The sequence below is a fragment of the Equus asinus genome, chromosome 11 (assembly GCF_041296235.1).
Source record: "Equus asinus isolate D_3611 breed Donkey chromosome 11, EquAss-T2T_v2, whole genome shotgun sequence".
NCBI classification, from domain to species: domain Eukaryota; kingdom Metazoa; phylum Chordata; class Mammalia; order Perissodactyla; family Equidae; genus Equus; species Equus asinus.
In genome coordinates this window covers 53,781,262-53,790,212 of record NC_091800.1, presented here as the reverse complement: position 1 = coordinate 53,790,212, position 8,951 = coordinate 53,781,262, and positions in this window count along the sequence as shown.

The following is an 8,951-nucleotide window of genomic DNA, read 5'->3' as shown; positions in this document are numbered from 1 at the left end:
ACTCGGTGAGGAAAATTGTTCTCTGAAATCATGGAATCTTAGAAATAGAAAAGAAGTAGAGATCATCTAGTGCAGCTTCTTAACCCAAGTCATGAATCCCTTCTATGTCTCCTGTCTTCAGTGGGTCTACAGCTTAGATCTATAGCAGGAATGGGAACCCAGTTCACGTTGAAATGGCCTTTCCCACCCACGGGTGGCTCTGGTTGTTCAAAAGGTTTTTCTTAAGCTAAACCAGAACTTTTCCTTTTAATCAGTTTTACCTGTAGGCCCTAGTTTTGCCCTTTGGTGTTGGAAAGAATACAGCTGCCATGCTGCCTCAAACAGTACTCCCTTCTAAGCTATTCTACTATATCCTAGGCTAAAATAGAAACTCTCTTGCCGTTATATTGTTTTTGCATTCCTCACAACCTTGCTTACACTCCTTGAAATACACTCTTTCCTATAGAATAGCTCTTTATTTATTCCTTGTTATTATTATTTGTGATAAGAACACAACATAAGACCCACCCTCTTAGCAAAATTTTAAGTATACAATACAGCATTACTAACTATAGGAACTATGCTGTACCGTAGATCTCTAGGATTTATTCACTTTGTATAACTGAAATATTGTGCCCTTTGACTAATACCTCCCTATTTTCCCCTCCTCCCAGGCCCTGGCAACCACTATTCTCTCTGCTTCTATGAGTTTGACTATTTTAGATTCCTCATATAAGTGATATCCTGTAGTATTTGTCCTTCTGTGTCTGGCTTATTTCACTTAGCATAATGTCCTCCAGGCTCATCCATGTTGTCCCAAATGGCAAGGTTTCCTTCTTTTTTAAAGGCTGAATAATAGTTAATTGTAGGTATATACCACATTTTCTTTATCTATTTATCCATCGATGGACATTTAGGCAATGAAAGAAAAATAGACAAATGAGACTACATCAAACTAAAAAGCTCCTGCACAGCAAGGGAAAAAAATCAACAAAATGAAAAGGCAACCTACAGAATAGGAGAAAATATTTGCAAACCGTCTATCTGATAAGGGGTTACTATCCAAAACATATGAGGAACTCCTATACCTCAACAGCAAAAAAAAAAAAAACCCCGCTAAGAAATGGCCAAAGGAATTGAATAGATATTTCTCCAGAGAAGGCATCCAAATGGCCAACAGGTATACGAAAAGCGCTCAACATCACTAATCATCAGACAAATGCAAATCAAGACCACAATAAAATAACTACTAAGATTGTGATGTTTACAATAAAACATACACATATTGTGTTTCTATTATTGGATGCTCATCTTTTCTCTGTAAAATGAGGGGTTTGACGTCAATAATTTCTAAGGTCCTTTCCGATTGTTTTTTTTTTTTGCAGGGAAGGATTCGCCCTGAGCTAACATCTGTTGCCATTCTTCCTCTTTTTTAAATTTTTTCTCCCCAAAGCCCTAGTGCATGGCTGTATATCCTAGTTGTAGGTCATTCTGGTTCTTCTACATGAGTAGCCGCTACAGCATGGAAACTGACAGACAGGTGGTGTGGTTCTGAGACTGGCAAATGAACCCGGGCCACTGAAGTGATACGAACACTGAACCTTAACTGCTAGGCCATCAGGGCTGGCTCCCTATCCAACTTTTAAGAGCTATTGAATTCTGAGTGTGTGTACGTGTGTGTGTTACAGACATGCCATCTTATTGGCTTCTTGAACTTGCAGCTGATGCAGAGTCACAGATAATTTTTCACCTGAACTTCTGCTAAGCTGCATCTTAAGCAACTGCATGACTTTACATTTATCCTTACTACATCCTCTCTTATTTGTTTCTCTTTGATGCTGAAGCTGATGTGGATAATTTTTTTTTTTTTAAAGATTTTATTATTTCCTTTTTCTTCCCAACACCCCCGGTACATAGTTGTATATTCTTCGTTGTGGATTCTTCTAGTTGTGGTATGTGGGACGCTGCCTCAGCGTGGTTTGATGAGCAGTGTCATGTCCGCGCCCAGGATTCGAACCAACGAAACACTGGGCCGCCTGCAGCGGAGCGCGCGAACTCAACCACTCGGCCACGGGGCCAGCCCCCTGATGTGGATAATTTTGAATGTTAATTCCTATTTGTTGGATTGGTTAGCCCACCAAGATCTGTGTCATCTATAAATTTTATTAGCATGAGTCCTACATAATCATTTAATTTGTTGATAAAAGTCCAGTAGAAAAGGGCTAAAGCAGAATCTTGTTCCTAGCCCTTTCGCTTCCGTTCAACATTATTCCATTAATCATCAATCTTTGAATAGACCTGTCTTACCAAAAATGTGTTCATCTAATTGATATTATCCAGCCTACATTTCTCTAAACTGTTCAAAAAGACATCATGAGTGCGCTGTCAAATGCCTTGCAAAAATACAATATACCGTGCCTCGAATATTACCACACTTGTGAGATTAGCAGTGAGGTCCAGGAAGGCAAGGTATTTTGTTTGACCTGATTTACTCGAGGTGAGCTCCAGAGGTCAATGCGCTCTCTCTCTTTTTAAAAAGCTTGTAAACAATCTACTTAATAATCCATTAAGGATTTTTGGGGGAAAGGAATGTTAAGTTTTCTAGTTTCTACTTTCTGGGAACATCTTTTCTCTCTCCTTGAAATGCAGAACAAGCTTTCTTTGTCTCCCATTCATGGGTAAAAAGGTCAATCCTTTAACGCCCTGCTCATACAGACCCGAGAGAATGAAGACTAGAAAGTACTTTGAGGATGGCAGAAGTGATTTTTGGAGGGGACTGGGCATTGTCAATTTAGTTATGAAATGCTTCCTTCCCCTATGATCTCTTTACGCCTCTTTTAGAGAGTCATTAATAAATGATACATAATAGATTAACAGTAGAGAATACCTTCATTAATAAGTGAGCATTTACATATGTAATGTGATGTACCCAAACCCCTGTTTTATCTCTGCTCACGGCACTATAAATGGAGTAGAGAGCCCCTCCATCCCGACAGCACGCAGCTGTGAGAGGGACCACTCTAGCTTCTCTGTTAACACACAGCTTGGATCCCACAAGTCTGTCTGAAAATCCCCTCGATCATAAGTACAGAGTGACTAAGGGGAATAAACTTGTAATCCCAGATGCTCTTACACTAAACATGAGTATAGTATCAGTTCTTTACAACTTACGAAACTGTGGCTTCTTGCTGACGGACAGGCATCTTTCCTCAAAAGAAACTTAGTTTCACCACTAATAAAACACTTTCTGGAAAATATCATGTTTAATTTTATGTGTCAACTTAGCTAACCAATGGTGCCCAGTTGTTTGGTCAAACACTAGTTAGATGTCGCAGTGAAGGTATTTTGAAGATGTGATTAACATTTACAATTAGTTGGCTTTAAGTAAAGGAGATAATTCTCGATAATGTGGGTGGGCCTCATGCAATCAATTAAGGTTATAAGAACAAAAAACTGAGGTTTCCCAGAAAATGAAGAATTTTGTCTTAAGATTGTAACATAGAAACCTTGCCTGAATTTCCAGCCTGCCTGTCTGCCCTACAGATTTTAGACTCAAGACTCCACTTCAACTGTCACCTCAATTTCCAGTTAGCTTTCAGACTTACCTGCCCCCACAATGACATGAGCCAATTCCTTAAAATCAATCAATCTGTCTCTCTGTCTGTATGTATATTAATTAATAGATATAAAGATCTATCCTATTGGTTCTGTTTCTCCAGAGAACCCTGACTCACATAGGAAGCTAAATTCCATCCTTATGATCTTTACATGTGACATGTGGAACTCTCAATGACCTGCCATTGCCGGCCACTCACTTTGAGATTGCAGATTCTCATGGACCATGGGTCTGTGGAGCCATCCACGACTTGTAGCAAGGTCAGGCACACAGCAGGCACTTCATAATTACTTGAAGGGATGCTGAATGCAATGTGAAGAGGAGCTAAACTTCTCCTGTGCTGTTGATATTTCTTCCAGTAATATCTGCTACTGTGATGTCAAACTTCTGCTTCCTTTACATTATGCACATGTGCTCTTCCTCTTGTGGACCCATTGCAGCCTGGGAGCTATGGGGAAACCCTACAGTTGCCATTTGGGTTGGTGCTCTTGCTGCTCCGCCCTCTTCAGGCTTGGTTCTGCATCATTTTCTGGCCTAGGCCCCTGGGTTCTGCACACAGAGGAAGTCACTCTCTTCAGAGTCTAAGAACACCTGGAGTTTTTTAGGCCCCCTTCCTACACCTCTGCACACCCCTTCCCAGACCTTACCTCCCAGATGTTGCCATGGCTGAACTTTTAGTTAGAGATAAAACTATGCAATTTTATTAATTGTAATTTGAGTTGCAAAATCTAGGATGAGAAATAAACTCTGAAACAGAGAGTTCCAAACTGTCTAGATTTTGACTAAATCTTCCAACCAGAGAAAAAATTTGTGAGAAATGACCGACTACTGGGAAGAATGGGGAACAGCAGATGAAATGCCATTTACCTTGTCCATTTCAGATGCTACTGAGGAGATGTCATCCCAGAGAAAGAGAAATAACACTAAGAGAAGAGCAAGGTAAGCATCTCAGCGAGGAACTGTTTGGATGACAGATATGTGATGGAGACGGGCATGGGAGGTGGAGCTAGAAACTTATGTTTCGGATGTGTCTATTATGTGCTAGACACTGCAAAATGAAATGCTTTATATCATCTCATTTAATCTCACAAGAATCCAATGGGGTTGGTGTTTTTGCTCTGTTTTAAGCTAAAGAGCCAAAATTTAGAATATTTAAATAACTTTGCCCAATACCTTAGATTTTAAGCAACAAAGTCAAGAGAAGAATATAGGCTCATCCAACTCCAAAGTGTAGGATTTTCTCATCTATACTTTAGCAAAAGAAACATTTTCTAAAACCAAATCATATTAAGCAATATAAATTTAAAGTTTAGCAACGTTTGAGGCCATTCTCCTACTGTGAAATATCATGCACATTTCTGTAGAAACTGGAAAGCAAATTGGGGAAAGGTTTTTTTATCCCTCCTTAATTATATCAAACAAATGGTCTTACAATTACATAAGAAGTCACCCATTATAGTCTAGCCAGTGGCTTGGCTTCCTGTCCAAACCTCACAGTGAAATATGCAGACTTTCTGGAACCACATATTAAAATCTCTGCAGTTGAATCAGCCCTTCTTCTTTGTGAGTAACCTAAACTCAATACTATTCAGCATATTAGAGAACTCCAGGGATGAGATCTTTAAAACCCAATGTCAAAAGGTGAATACTTGATCATCTTCACCTTACTTTCACACTCATGAAAACTGACTTTGCCCTAATTTATTCTCAGTCACGTGGGTCTGTCCTGCCGTGCGGTGCCGTTTTACAGCCTTGTACAAAGAGATTGACCCCAAATTTGGGATAAGTATAGAGTAATAGAATGATGTTCTTGTGTGAACTGGCTCTGAAGAAAATTCGTAAACAGATGTGCAAAACAATGGTGAGTGATTCTGACATCTCTCAAAGAAGCGCACAGTCTCCAAGGTGATTATTTTGAATGATAACCCTCATTTGGGGCATTAAATTGAGAAGACTGATAGGGCTGCTCAAGAGTTAGAAGAGCACTGAACCTGGAGTCAGGAAGCATCTATTTGCAGGTCAGTACTGCACCCCAGCTACCCGCGTGGTACCATTTGCAATCCGGTGCTACGTGAGAGGCAGCATAAGTCACTTAAACTTTCTGAGCTTCTTTCTTCATTTGTGACACTGTTGAATAGAACCTCCCAAAATTGTTGTGTTAATCAAGAACCTGACAATAGGAAAGCCCTCAAAACAGTGAAGCACTGGAATAGAATGTGGTAACTCACTCATAGCTAACCTCTAAGTTTAATACCACAATTTGAAACCAAGGCCTTCAAATTCTTTTGAAACATCAGTGGTGTTAATAATTAGCCTTAGTCAGAAATTCCAGAATCACCCATGTGTGTGACGTCCAGTTATTTTTGTGCTGAGTTTGAGATGTAAAGCCACAAGTAGAATGTATTTCTTCAATTTTACAAGTGCCTGAAGCCCACTGGATGCTTCTCGCTTTTATATACTGGAACCTGGATCTCAGCAGTTTCCGTGGACGTGCTCTGTCCTTGTCTAGAGTTAATGAGATCAGAATAAAACTAAATAAACATACTAAGAACCTGGTACTCCGCAAACCATAATGGTATTTTAGAGAGCCAGAAATAAAATATTTATGGTGTGTAGGACTGAGTTAGGCAAAGAGTAGGACAATGGTGTGCCATTGGATCTGTGGGCTCAAATACGTCCTTGGCAAGTCCCATCTGAGGCAGGATTGTGCCATCAGTAGGAGGCAGAAACGAGAGCCAAGGACTTGACTCCTTCCTAATCCTAGTTCTTTCACAGTTACACAGCTACCCTGAGTTTCTGGTTACCAGCCCTGTATATCATAAGCACATGGATGTTAGAATACCATTTCTGCCCCTAGCAGGGATAAATAGCTGTTATTTTGGTCAAGCTACATAACCTCTCTTTGCCTTGGGTTCCCCATCTGTAAAGTGGGGGGAAAAAATAGAACCTATTTCTTAATACATGTAAAGCACTTAAAGAAGTGAGAGGCTGTAAATTACAGTGTTTAAAGGTACAGATTCTACAGTCAGACTGCCTGGGTTCCAGTCCCGGCTCCACCACTTATTTCCTCATAAGATCTTCTAAAAATTGGATAATAATAGTACCAACCCCCTAGAGTTACTGTGGGGATTAAATGTGTTAATATGGGTAGAGTTCTAGTGACAGGGCTGGCACATGGTAAGTGCTATATAAATGCTTGCTATTATATTGCTACTTGTTTCCTGGAAAAGCTTAAAATACTGTTTATAAGGAAATGGAAATAAAAATTTAAAAATTTCCAACATTATTAACTTTTGTTTCTCCAGTTCTATTAAGTATAAAAATCATATAATAGCAATACTGGGACTTTATTTTCTAGACCTAATGTTTTGGCAATGTCCCTCATATAACATTCTCTCTCTCTTTTTTTTAAGACTAGATATTGGCATATCTTTTACCAAATCTTTATTAAGATAATTTTATCCCCTGATTTACTTAACCTTACTGTATCCAATTCTTTTCTTCCTCTGAATGCAAAAAGTCACTGATTTTTAAAGCCTGCATACAGCAACGATTCACACACACTGGGAGGATGAGAAATGAAATAAACATTTGTTTGGGACAATTCCTGATTCTATTTCTTCTCCCCTTTCCTTACAGCATTCATTTTAATGTTTCTGCCATTCATGTATTCATTCAGTATTCATTGAACAGACTCGTCAGGCACCACGATAGGCAGTGGGAAATCATGACTGTGACACTTGAATGGTGTTTTACAGCATACAGATCGTTTTCACATATATTAAATTCATTCAATCCTCGCTTTATTTCCCCCCAGTTCTTTCTCTCCTTTTAACTTTACATTTCTCTTAATCTTCCTCATTCCTTCTCAAATCTTTCAAGTGCAGAATATTTACCAAGTGCATTGGGAGTTGGTGTGTGGGGGAGGGGGAGCTGACTGAAGAGAAGGTAGCAGGTGGGAGAAGATGCAAATCAGAGGAAAACGAGGTCCAGAGATATTTCCAATGCCCTACACTTTAGGATAAAAGGACAAAGCATTTCCAAGGGACACTGCCTCTTATCTAGGAAACAAACAGTCACTTGCAAAGGAACAATGATCATCCATGTATCCATCACTAGAAACTCGACTGAGACTAGACACAGGGCTAGTGGTTTCCCAAATCCTCCCGTACCCTCTGACAATTAAGCATATTTAACAGACTGAAGAAGCTAAGGGGCTACCATCCTCCCTGCCCCCACAAACACTAAGTCCCAGCACTGAAGTTCCCTAATTATATTTCCTCCTGAATTTCCTGACAACAACCAGTAAGGCAGGAAATAGAAGACACAAAATTTATCAGAAAATTATTCTTTCAGTCTCACATCACTTGTTTCACTCATTATTATGCTTCTCATGCACAACCTAGGCTTCTATAAGGAAATACCAATGGCTTCCTGCAGTCAATGAGTTTATGATGAACAAATACGTTATGTCAGCTGGTAGAGAACGAAACGAAGGTAGCACACTGCTTGGGTCTAGGCACGCCATCCCTCTCACATTTGATCTTGAATGGATCTCCTAGAGGGTACTTTGGAGAGTCACAGGATACAAGCAGATACCACAACAGACAAACTTCTACTGTGAGATGTGCCAAGCTCATTTCTAACCCAGCCACCTTTAACTTGCTATGCCTTCTGCCTGGAATGCTCTTCCTCCAGAACTTCCCATGGCTATCTCTTTCTTATTATCCAGCTTAAACATTACTTTCAGGGAGAGGCCTTCCCAGCCACTCTATATAAAGTAGTATCCCCTCTATCTCATTTCACAACTTTATTTCTTCGAGGTATTTATCTCTACCTGAAGTGGACTGACTTCTCTATATATTTACTATCTGTCTCCCTCATGAGACTGAAAGCTCCAAGAAGGCAGAGGGTATTTTTTCACATGCTGCCTGGAATACAGTAGTAGGTATGTAATACATATTGGTGGAATAAATGAACGAGCAACAGGTATTTATTGAACTCCTATTATACACCAGCTCTGTTCGAGGCACTGGGGATATAATGAATCACGCTGACCAAAATCTCTGAGCTCTTGGAGTTTATATTCTAACCCAGGGAAACAGTAAACAAAGCGGGAAAGAGATGTTGCTGGAGTGGGTCCGCGATCTATTTAACAGGGTGACCAAGGGAAGGTCTTGCTGCCGAGACCTGGAGGAGATGAGAAGGGAGGCACCCGAACAAGCCAGAACAAGCCGAGAAAGCTATGAGGGGGACGGTGAAAGGAGTCTTAGCAAAGAAACAGGAAGTGCAAAGGCCCGAGGAAACAGCAGGGGGGCTCACGTAACTAAAGCCAGCAGCTTCTGGGAGAGTTCGT